Raw genomic sequence first — 13,266 nt, 5'->3', positions numbered from 1 at the left:
GAGAGAGAGAAAGAGAGAGACATACAGAGAGAGAGAGAGAGAGAGAGAGAGAGAGAGAGAGAGAGAGAGAGAGGTGCCATCGAGAGAGACCGATCGGCTCGAAGAAGAACTGGAGACGCGCTATAAAAGCACCGGAAGTGGGCAACCCGACTGTGGGTTAATGGTCGGTCGGGTCGCTGACACTCTCGCCGCATAAAAGGTTGTCCGCGGCCCGCCGCGGATACCGGCTAACGCGTAAGTTTAAGTACGGGCATAAAAAGTAACGGGCCCTGCTGAAAAGAAGTGGACGAAACGACCTGTAGCGAATCACGCGGCCCCCTTACCTCGTTGTCCTTGTAGGGACCAGTTTCTCGTCGGCGGTGCCGAGGCGTTCTTGGCAAAGGGGAATCTCCGTCGTTTCTTTATAATGTGCCCTTTCGGATTTCACCGCGAAGAGGCCAAGTTTCCGCGACGTTCCGTGCGGTTCCGGTCGTTCATCGGCGGCTCGAATTTCACGAGCGATCGTCGACCGAAAGAAAAATGCTCCACGCCCGATCGCGAGCGCGAGCTCGTAGTCTATGTATCTCGCAAATGTGCTCTTGCAAATTGTGTCGTTTGTATTTCACCCTTACAGTCCGGTCAGTATCTCGAGTGACTCTTACAGTCTCTCAACTGGAACTTCTTCGTGTGTATCAAAGGGTAGATTGGTGATATGAGACCCCCGCGGCGCCACTATTGTGACTTTCTGAATCATACGGTAATTTTTCCTTTCAAATTGACTTTTTCTCTTATTCAATCATGCAACGATTTTTTTTGTATTACAAGTCATGAAAGAATATCAATTTATTTATTATTTCTTGAGAAGAGGAGTTATGTAGAAATATATAATATGATAATAAAACTTTATCGATTATTATCTACATAAATCTCAAAAAGAAGATGAATGATAATAATAATGTTAACAATAAGAATAGTTGTATCTCACAAAATTACTACCGTGCCACTGTTATGGCTTCACGGATTATAAGGGTTAATTGGAATTATTATATGATGTCTCAAGTGCGTCTTAAATATAGTATCAGGTTATTAATTCATCGACGCGAGAGAAACGGGGAATAATCGTACGGTTTCGACGAAGAAAATCTCAATATGAACCGGTACTTCGTACGCCAAATCACTTTTTCATACCAATTAATATTCAATCGTGCTTGAAAAAAAATTAATCGATATGCAAAAGAACCAGTTTGCGTTTTCATTATGAACTGGATTGTCATGTTACTAGCGAAGACTTTTTTCATGCTCTTACAAGCGTTTGCATAAGGTTAACGTCACAAAAATATACAAATAAACAAACACACACACACACACACATCCTTTAACGTGATATATAAATGTCAAGTACACGTGTGTTCGTCAATAATGTGGAACGTAATGTTGCTGTCATTTTGCTTTTCTTGCTTTCGTATACTTCAGCATTGAATAATGCTAAAGCCAGCTATCACAAGAAATCACAGTATAAATTCATCAAAATTCCTTCCGCGCGGTAAGTCGACTTGTAACAAGTTTATTATGTTAAATTACCTAAGAATCGCCTGATTTTTTCAGGTAGGATAAAGTTCCCTGAAAATACCAGGTTCTTTGAAGTTTCCCAAAATAAAACGAGAAATTTAAGCTTAATACCTTGAATGGTACATCCGGAAAAATAGGAAAATATTAAACTACTTTTGATTTACTTAAATTTTTAATTTTTAAATTTTTGTTTTTAATAAATTTACATTCATAATAAATAAAAATTAAATATTTTGTATCTTATGCTTCAAAATTCTTCAAACAAAATAGCAATAAAAAGAAAAGAAATCTAAAAATATGTTTGTTTACAAAAAAAAAACCACTAATCCACCAGATTGCCCAAAATTCAAAGTGAGCTAGCACGGTTACTCTCCCCCATCTACGAGAAACAGAAGCGTTCTCTTTTCAGCGGCTGCACGATGGCCATCTCATTTCCATGGTAATCGAGTAGCCGGCAGTTAGAAATCACGCGCAATCGACGAGACGATTTACGAGGTCGACGGTCGTGGTGGTAACAATACGCGATCCATAAAAGCGCCCACGTGTCCATCCGCGAGCGAGCGAGAGAGCGAGCGCGTGTGCGTTTTGTCGGACTAGTCCTAGTCGCTTCCTTGGCGAAGAATCGCATCGGGAGATATTTACGAGCCCGCGACGTAACAACGTTGCTAGCAGCTGCAGCCGCCAGTTCATCATTAATTCCACGAGACTCGCATTATACCGACGGGATTCATTTATCTCTCTTTCTCTCTAGCGTTGGATGACCGCGGCGGGGAATTTTATTCGGTGGCGATTTTTTCTGTCGCGACCTTTGACGTGACGACCAGCAACATTTCGCATCGCGATATTCATCCGTCGGATAATTGTATTATAATGAAAACCTGTCTGAGAGAAAAAGAGAAAGCTAGATAAATAGAGATGCATAATTGAAAATTTTACCAATATGCAAAGAATTTTAATTATTTCACCATAAGCCGTATTGAAACAGAGAATAAAAGTTGTCCTCAAACTAACATCTAGTTGAGAAAAAAAATTAATTAAAATATAATTTGCAAAATATACATGTGAAGAAATGAGTCAGATAATCTGACACTGAACTCATGACAGATTGGAACTTAACCAAAAGACTAATTGTTTTGCTGTCATTGCTAAAAGCTATCATGTAAAATGTATTTTCACTGTGAGATACAAATTTATTTGCTGAAATGAAAAACGCATTTGTTAGGTAGCTAAGAAAGTGGCAACTATTTCTAAATATGCGTGTGAATCTCCAACATTCAATTCTGCAAGGATTTAACCTTATAGAATTTATCATTGATTGAACAATTAATTGATCAATTTTCCTTCATTACTGGTGAAAGATTTTCCTATTCAACAAGTTCTACCTACACCCGAGTTTAAAAATTCAAAGATTCTATATAATTAATGAATACATAATGAATACATAAAACAATAAGTTTTGTCTCTTCACTATCTCTTTGTGATATATTTTTGTATTAACATTGAAAATGTATGCAGAATATCTAACACAACGCTCATGTACAGACAAAGCTCATGAAATTGAACATAGCAGAGTTCTCGATTATTTCGCAAATAACCATGAAAATTATTTTTTTGTTTTGATCCACAATAACGATATTAATCTCGTCACTGTTACAACAGACGAGACGAGAAAGGAATATGAACAATTCGATCGTGAACGAAAGAAGTTACGTGTTTAAATCGACCACGACACTCGAGTTTTTTTCAATGAGCAATAAAAGAGCAGCATAGGCACGTGCAGGAACGCGTGTCAAAGAGATTACTTTTCGTTTCATGTCGCTATATCGACTCATTCGCGAGTTATATTCGTTTAAAGTCGCGACATCAACGTCAGTAGTTCAGTTCGACTCGGCGTTAACGCCAGGTCGAATATGCCATCTACTGTCGCGTCGGCATACTATGTTGTCATACTCTCTCTCTCGTTTTTCGAGCGAGTTGAACGACCGCGTGGTTGCAGCGAGCACGTGGTCGGAGTGTCCTTGTCTGGACCGTGAAGTGGGGATAGTGAATTGCGTTCGGCATGCTCTATCAGGTGCAACGTAAGGTGACACCCTAGAAATGTAGCTATTGTTTCCACACATATTGCACCCCACAACGCGCGTTACTAAAGGGTTAACCGCTAACTAAAGAGTTAACACTGGCCGATCGAAAGTGCGAATCGATACAAACGTCGATAGTTGTATTTGTAGACATCGTAGCGACTTGAGAAAAAACCGTTGTAAAGGGAAAATTACCGTGCTTTCGATGTAATCGTTCTTCTGTAGAATAAAGATTAAATAACAAACAAAACGATTAAATAACTACGAAAAGCGTCGGTTTTGGCTTTTGTGTTAAAGTAAACATTAATCTATGTTAAAAATCAACAGGGAACCTTGGCTTATACAAGTAAACCTATCCAAAAGTATACTCCGATTTCTTTCTAACTTACACAAATGTAAAAGTATTTTACAAAAAATATCTAGATTATATTTTCTACCTTGGCCCACTTTGAGTGTCACGGACAGTTCACAGCCCTTTAATGTTCTCACTATTATCATCGAGTACAACAAAAATGCATAAGAAATAAAATTGAATACAAGATATAGTTAAATAATTTTAACAAAATCGGCATAGCTGGGACACGAACCATAAATTTCTTTAGCCGAGATTCCAACCAAAATATTTTAAATTTGTGCTAAATTAGTCAAAAATGGTTCGAATCTCGGCCAAGCCGAGAGAGAAAAATCCGGCAATTTTAATTAAAATTTTAATAAAATCGACATAGCCGAGATATGAAGCATTCTAAATTTCTTTAACAGAGATTTCAACCGAAATATTTCAAATCTGTATTAACTTAGACAAAAATAGTTCGAATCTCGGCCAAACCAAGAAATTATTTGTATAAGTAATTTTTTCAACTTTTTACATGTTTTGTTTAAACATTTTATTATTTATACAAATAATTTTACACATTTGACTTCATATTCATAATCAGTAAACCAAAAACGGCTATATCTTATGTTTCTTATACATTTTTGTTGTATTTGTTGATGATAGGAATGAGAACATTAAAAAGCTATGAACTGTCCGTGAATCTCAAAATGGACCAAAATGAAAAAATATGACCTAAAGATTTTTTTGTACTTCTACATTTGTGCCAAATTAGATAGAAATCGGAGTGTAACTTTTGAGTAGGTTTATTTGTTCGATTAATAATGCGAAGTATCAATTTTGTTTTTTGGCAGATAAAAAGTACGATTTAAAAGAAGAGCAAAGTGATAATAATAAGAATTTCCCATCTAATAGCGAATATTTTTGCTGCAGCGCCGAAATTCAAATAGCTGATGCACTTAGCAGCGATTTTTCATGTAATATATGACAGTGTAGTCATTCGTAATGATCTCTCCTCAATTTTCGTACCCAGAGATGTGTCACGATCCATAAAACACAATTAACATATATCCCATATGTGTTCCGCGTCTCATTGACTGTTTCGCGGTACCCTCTTTTTCTCTCCCAACACCAAATGGTGATAATCGAGATTGCGAGAGTGGCGTGATCGATCGATTATTAACCGCGGAATTTATATCCCGACAAGAGAAAACCGTCGAATTAATCGATTACAGTGAGACAGAAATGCAATCACGGATGTTTCTGATTTTTTCTTTCTTTTCTTTTCCGTCGCGTCGGCCGCTCATTCCGCGGTCGTGGTTTTCGATTTGCCGAAACGACCGTCGCTTGAGAACGCGCCGCGAAACAGCGTGGAACGATAACGCGCGATATGTAACGACGATCGCGTGTTCCTGGCGATTTAAAGTTACGTTAGCGGCATCATAAACGATTTATCACCGCGGCAATTTGCATCGCGGCAGGAGGAACACAGCCTACTAATGTATCGCGAATAACCGACAGGCGCGTATCCGGCGTTTCTTCTGTCAAACGACATACTCGCCTGTGAGTGCGAAAGAATTTACAAATGACATAATAAAGATACGCGCGAAATGTCGCACGAACTCGACTGGAAGCTAATATCGCACTCGAATATTCAAGACGGGCCACTCAATCGCGATGTTAACCGCAACATTTTCTCATTTCTCTTCCCATCACTTTTGCGATAATTTAAATTTTACGAAAAAATGAGTATATATCGCAGAGTTGTCTGATGAACAACAAGGTAACTAATACTGTCATTTGCACGAGAAACGCTACAACTTTCGGCGACCAAGTTACTTTGGCGAAGTTGTAAAGCTCGTATTAATAATCGTTACCTGAGACCCGCCTGACGTAAGATACTCTGATCTGAGTTTAGAGTTAGATATGAGTTGCTCGGGAATTACATGATATATACGATCATATTTGTAATCACGATTCCGCTGGAAAACTCGCATCCAACTCTAAATGCACATCCAAGTATCTCACTTGAGACAAGCCGTTTCAAATAACGACTGCTACGATGAATCTGAGGTCCGTATTAATAGTTATTATTTGAAATTCGTTCCAAGTGAGATACTTAGATTTGAATTTAGGGTTAGACAAAAGTTTCTTCAATTCAGAATCGTAATTATAGATATGAATATATTAATATAACTCATCCGAAAAATCTGGACTGGAAAAACGTCGAATCAAAGTTCGAGTATCTCACATGAACTCTGTGCTTCGGTTGAAAATTATCAATACGAACTCTAAGATCAGCTCTTCAACGAGTCGGATAAACTGCATTTACTCTACGCGCCGTGCTATCGATGCAGCACTTCCGGCTGCCATTGATATTCCTTCAGGGAACATCTACTAACGCGATCGCGCATCCGGTACTACCGTACGGACGGTTCTGCATACGTCGGACGTTGATCGAGATCGGCGATCGAGAAACGCGAGAATTCCGAGCTAAGCGGCAGAAACGAGACAGAGAAGAGGAAGAGGGGAGGGAGAGGAGAGAACGAAAGGGCGACGAGCGATATATTATGTCGCTCGAGGGATCGCGCGTTTATCGCGCCGGCACCGCGTTTCTCCATTCTCTTTTCGTCCGACCTGGAGGATGAACACGGCGAATTGCTCAACTACCGAGAGCGAGATGACAATGCGGCGAGCCCGAGCCTTCGCAGCGAGCCTTTGCAGCACATCCTCACGCCGCGGTCCTATCTTATAATGCGATTTATACCGTCGTAAAGGTCAGAATCATGAGCTTGCGATTTTATTGCTTATCCGCCTCCTCGCGATATTAGCCGCGAACGCGACCGAGTGATTTTAGCCCGTTCTCCGGTGTGCTTCTTCGCCGCGAATCATCGTGTATGTGTGCGCACGTGTGTGCGTGTGTGTATACGCACAGAGAGAATTTTATAGTAAACATTATTTGTAGAATTGTGGAAACGAAAAATAGATCGACATTCTGCAGTAATTAACTATTCTTTCATTTCATGTGCTATTTATATTTTAGAAACTGAAACGTGAAAAATTTCTGCGAAATAAACTTTTATTTCTCAAATAAATTTTCAAATTTTTTTTCAATATATTAAAGAATTTGTTATGTTTTTAGTGAAAGATAGATCTCACACTGACAGTCTGTGTTTCTGCACTATTAGAAACAATATAAAAATTGAGTAATATAGTAAAACTGAATAAAATTGAGAAAAATTTATATGAAAAAGGAAAACTATAATATTCTCTCTGTGTCGAATCTATTTCCAGAATCAACATTTTAATTCGACATTAATTTTTATTCTTCGAATTCGTCAAACATCCGTCAGACACGTTTTATGTAATAAACAATTGGACACACCTGGACACACATGATGTAACGCTGTTCTCTGTCCCGTCTTCCCAGCATCTTGGATGTTACTCCTTCGTTGTGCAAGACACTCATTCACTGGCACTGGCACTCGCGTGGACACGATTCGACCGGAGAAACACGTGTTAATTAACGCGATGCCGACGAGAGCTCGAGTGAGTATCTCAAAATCCGACGAAATATTTTTATTATCCGATGAGGGAATCGTATCCGCCGATACACGTGCTCCGCGTCGCTCGCCAGCACAAACGGCAATGACGCGGTCGCGGGTAATACGTGTACGCGTGAGACTACCAAAACAAAGAGCAAAAAGGATACGTCATCAATGGCCAACCGTCGTTGCCCGCCAAAGAATGACGAGTATATGCAGCGGTAGGGAAATCACAACAACCCACGTTCGCGAAATATTCCGGATTTTCAAGACATTATCAGAGTCGTACGTATTCGAAATTTCGCCCGTAGCATTTGACAATTAACATGCGTTTTTTTTTTTACTGACGTCGCGTTTCCGATCGACTCGTATCTTCGATTCTTTTTTACTAACGTCGCGTTTCCAATCGATCGTCTCGTTTGACCACGATGACGATCAAGAGCTAACTCCAGAAAAACTGCGACGAGATTTACAGATTTTTTTATCTTTGAATCCTACTTTTTGACAATAAGATTAAATCTCAAACTTCTCGAGTTTCTAAGACCAATAAAAAATAATCAAAGAACTATAAAAGACTATAAAAGAAGAAAGTTTGACGTTTAATTTATTCATTAGCCTATTAATCCTTATTAAGTTATTTAGTATTTGCTTATCGCAATATTCTACCTAATTGAGTAAGTTACACAATGAATACATTATTTCTTGGAATTATAAGAATTGAGGACGATTAAATGCAGACAGACTGTTGTAATAATAAAATATAAAAAATAACTTTAACATAGACCGTTGAGATGATAGAACATGTCCCCTAATTTCCAACGTTAATTAGTAGCGTGTACGATATCTCGTTAAATGTTCTTCAAGACAATATCAACCGCATTTGCCAAGGAAGCTGCGGGAGAAACCGTGCTTACACGGCAAAACGTTATATATTATTGGCCAATCGCGTTGAAAGTACTGTTCGTGTACTGAAGGCATTAACACCACACCTCTCCCGATACATTGCACAAGATAAAATAGTAGATATATATTGTACGATATGAAAGCGCAAACGAGTGTTAACGCTACGGAAATCGCGCTACCATTTAAAGAATCAAGAGAGAGAGAAAGAGAGAGAAAGAGAGAGCCTGTACCATACGCGGTCGACTCAACACCTGATACGCGTCTAATCGCGAAATTATGAATCGCGCGATTAAAATGCACGGAATGCCGACCACCTTCGATCGCTCCGCTCGCGACGCGATTTCTTTCGCCGGCAATCGATCCCGATAAGCGATCCGGTTCGACCATATCGGCCGGCTAGTGGTCGCGGCAGAACAGGAAAACGAAGCATCGCCCTTGACCCTTGCGCGCCTCTCGACCTCGGTCGTCAAAACCCGTCGAATCGCGGCGTCGAAGACACCATGACCTCTCGACGTCGTCGTCTCTTTCACTCGCGCCTAAGGAGAACGCGCGCGAGCCGCCGCGAACCGGGTCAGGGTTTTCTGCTCTAACGCGGCTTACTTTTTCTTAGAGCTAGACTTACCCCCAATCCCTAACTCGAGCTGCTCCGTGCAAATTCGTCCGCTCTTGATTTTCCCCCGTGCCGAGCGCAAAGTGCACGAGAAGCGGTTCGAGTAAACAATGCCTCAGCAAAATGTACAATCGCTCGCGCTGAACAACAAGAGAAATACAGTCATCCACCGCTTTCGCCCAAATTAGCCGATCGTGCCCGATCGAATCATGCAAACGATGCTGAATCCCGGAGTGACTGGTGAGAGTGTTCGACAGAATACTCGTTTCGTTCCGTCTCGCGCGTGGGCATGCGAGAGTTAGAAGTGTGCGTATATGTGTGCACGTACGCATTGCACGGGACGATTTAAAATTGGATTATCGTATAGATTACGAGAATTTTCAGATGTTTTCCTGATATCTCTCAATGAAATCAGTCTCTCAGGCCTGTAGTCGTTACACGAAACTTGCCTCAACTGAAATGCTCGAATTTCAATTCAAACCTGGATGATTTTTTCCTGTTGAATCGCGATTGCAAATATAAATGTCACACGTATAACTCAATCGATCCAACTCAAACTTGGATCCAATTCTGAATGAAAGCCTGGGTATCTCACGTAGAACAAGTTTCAAGTAACGGCTATTAATAAGAATTTTCTTTATTTAATTTCTCCTCAGATACTATTCAAAATCATATTTTCATTAAAATATCATAATGTTAGACCTATTTATTTCCAACGAAAGTTCCCTTACGTTCTCTATATTTCTTGAAGTGCAATCTACTCAAAGTAAGTAAAAAGTGGTGGAGTGAATATTTTCATTCAAAGTTGTAATGGAAATACTGCCACTCGAAATCGAGAGAATGAATGTTTCACTGAAACTCAGAATGAATTCTGACTTTATATGAGCGAATGTTTCGATTAATTAGAGTGAATATGATGCCGCGACAGCGGAGTACATCAGATTCACTCTTCGATATTGAGTGAAAATGTTCAGTCGACGATTCAGAGTGGAGAATTCTAAATAAGTGGAAAATCACTCGAACGCGATCTGCCTTTCGAGTGAAATTCAAGAAATTCGTAGAGCACGATCCTCAAAGCCGAATCGTCTCAAACTTGACCTGAAATCTTCTGACAAAATTTCTTTTCTCCAACACATTCGCGGTGAAACCGTCCCTCCTACGATCATCAGTTTCAATCGTGTTCGCAGCCGCAAATCCGCGACTGTCGTCGCAGCCGCCTTTCTTTACTCGCGCACCGACCGGAAGCGCTCGTTGCTCATCGGCCGCGACCTCAAATACGTCGCCTTCGCTGACGACGACGACGACGACGACGACGACCTGCGCATGTGGGTCGCGCTTAGCCCACTTCGCGACCGTCCCGACATCGCGACATCGTCGCGCCACGCTGCACTGAGTCGAAACGGTCCCACGTGGAAAATTCCAGGTCGCCGCGCGCGATCGCGCGGCAGACACAGCGGAGCTGTGTGTTTCAAGATCGCAGACCGCTTCTCTTATCCCCTTATCGATCCTGTAACTCCCAGTCGGATCACGTATTCCGCCACCACCCACGAAGCGACGGATTAACCCTTATTACACGCACTGAGTGCGTGCCTCGTTCGTCTAATAAACATCTCATTCGTTTCTCTTATCGCGTTCTGTCTTACCTCTTTAAAAATATATCACAAAGCTAGGCAATTCCGGTCTTATTTTCAAGCTCCTCTAATTTTAATCTCCAATCAAGTCCTACATGCAACCAATGAAACTATACGCATGGCGATATATATAAGACTAATTTTAATAATGGTCTTCACAAAAGAATTTCGAGGAAGGCCGCTCGTTGTGAATGTTTAATCTTCGAGATTAAATACCGCGGTAGTTAAGTCTCGGGTGCTTTTATTAAACGAAGGAAGGCCGCGGCGAACATCTCTCGTACTTGATGTGAGAACGCATTGTTCGGCACCGTTGTTGTGGATATATTACTTAAGGATCTCTGACGGAAATATTATAGGCTATGCGGAACTTCCTCGTGTGCGAAGAAGAATATAACGGCGAAGAACCGCTTCCGTGCTGTCCGTAAAGGAAATTAAAGTCCCTCTCTTAGGGGGAAGAAAATTTCCGCGACTTGTTAATTGCCTGACACGCGGAGAGAAGAGAGGTGAAGCGCATTAATTAACCCCGCGGGCATTAATCACGTTGCGTATGTCGGCGTGGTGGCCGCCGACGTATGTGTAAACGTTCACAATACGATCGATCCGGACAAAAGTACACGTGGCTTCAAGTCATCGGCCTTCGATCGCCGATACTAGCGACAGAAATATAAGACTCAACGTGAAATAATGTAGAGTGGATAGCAAAACGATTTAGACATAATGAAGTTGGGAGCTCAACAAACTGTCAAAGTTGAGAAAGTGTGTGTGTCACCAAACAATAATACTAATAATCAATAATATAATTATTGGACAAGCCCGTCCGCGACATACACAGCAATGACTTTCAATTTTGACAGTTTGATGAGCTGCCAATCTCATTGTGTCCGAGCCATTTTGTAACCCGCTTTACATTACCTACGCCAAGGTATTGTAAAGAGATTTATATGATCAAAAATGCAGCAGACTATGGGCTAACAAATTCCAGCTGGGAAGCACAAGCTACTGTCAACAAATCCGCTGATATGATCCGCGCGACGAGCGCGCGGGACGAGAGCACGGAAAGTTGGCCGGAGCAGCCACGAATTACGTCGGCGGACGTTTCGGGACAACAACGACTGCCAACTTGCGGGCCTTATCAAGACTGCGCGACGACAGGTAAGAGTAAAGCGGCGTGCACCGCTTGTTTACACGGTTCCGACGAGTTCCTCGCCGTCTTGGCGGCGGCCGAGCGGAATAGTAAAACCGCTGTAATTCAACGCGTATACCCGACGCAGTGGAGCGCGCAAGTGGCGCGTGAGGCGCAAGCTGCCAATTTCTCGAACGCGCGCATTAGAGAGACCACATGGTCCCGCCACGGTCTCGAAGCAACCGCGCCGAAACGTGACTCCGCGCGAAATTATCCCGCAATCCGAGCCGTAAATCGCGCAAGAGCCGATAGAGCGAGGTTCGATCGCGAAAAACCCCGTCAGACGAGATACTACACTGAGAAATCGATGTTTGATATTCGTAACTATAATCATCAATAATTGCTCTAAGTTATGGTCAAGAAAACTATCATTTTCTTATTAAATTCTTACTGTAATGTTAGTGATAATAACTTTATATGCACACACATACACATGTTGTGTATGTGTGTGCACAAAACGACCAAAAATATTTTGATTAGGACCAAGAATAGCTACAATTTTAATTAGATCAACTATTTTTTTCTTTCAGTATCCACCTGCAAGGGGCGAGAAGGGATGCCGCGAGTTGTATAAATATACAAAATAGGTTTTACTAATTTTTACGTAATTTTTCTCTATATTTATACAAAATAGGTTATAATCGTGTTATTTTTAGGGTACTAACAGCGTATTTACTTAAATCTAAATTCTTTTTTATCTAGGTGAAATAAACAATTGCTTTCATGAAGTAAGGTTTTCTTAAAGTTCTAAGAAAATGTACATTTTCCTATTTGAAAAATATTTCATACTAGTATTCTCTTAAAATGAATCAGTCAAACATCACTGAAAACAGTGAATATACACTGACTGCAGTTATAAGTATAGCACTGAAAGTGCTCAGTGTTATACTCGTAACTGATATCAGTGACTATTCACTGATTCACTTTAAGAGAGTATATGAGTAACTATGTTTTTTATTACCCATCAAACAAAAACTTACCATTTCTTAGATTTGTTCTCAATATACTATCAATTTGGAACAAAACGACCAAAAATATTTTGATTAGGACCAAGAATAGCTACAATTTTAATTAGATCAACTATTTTTTTCTTTCAGTATCCACCTGCAAGGGGCGAGAAGGGATGCCGCGAGTTGCTACACGGTTGATGCGGTCGTCGAAACCGCTGCCAATTTACAATTGCCAATTCTCGGAATCCGTGAAATATTTTTAGCGACCGCGTAGTCTTTCGCGCGACGTGCCCTAACAACATCTGTTCTGTTAGGATGCACGAATCCCTGACGCGAAAGACATATATTTGAATTCGACCATTTCGTTAAAATTGCCAAAGGTAAATTTCTATAGACGTAACGACCGATACAAGACAGAGGATTTTATATATATATATATATATATATATATATATATATATATATATATATATATATATAGAGAGAG

The 13,266-nt window shown here is 40.6% G+C and overlaps 1 protein-coding gene across 9 annotated transcripts in view; it reads right to left on the bottom strand.

Moving 5' to 3' along the window:
• LOC116846523 (protein phosphatase Slingshot homolog 2) overlaps positions 1–13,266 on the bottom strand; it is a 160,858-nt gene that overhangs the window by 67,887 nt on the left and 79,705 nt on the right. The gene's annotated exons all lie outside the window — the stretch shown is intronic.

The sequence above is a fragment of the Odontomachus brunneus genome, unplaced genomic scaffold, assembly GCF_010583005.1.
Source record: "Odontomachus brunneus isolate Ranch 3 - 2012 unplaced genomic scaffold, Obru_v1 Obru_scaffold_065, whole genome shotgun sequence".
In the NCBI taxonomy this organism is placed as follows: domain Eukaryota; kingdom Metazoa; phylum Arthropoda; class Insecta; order Hymenoptera; family Formicidae; genus Odontomachus; species Odontomachus brunneus.
Note: the sequence above shows the minus strand (reverse complement) of the source record. Positions and strands in the feature narration are given on the sequence as shown.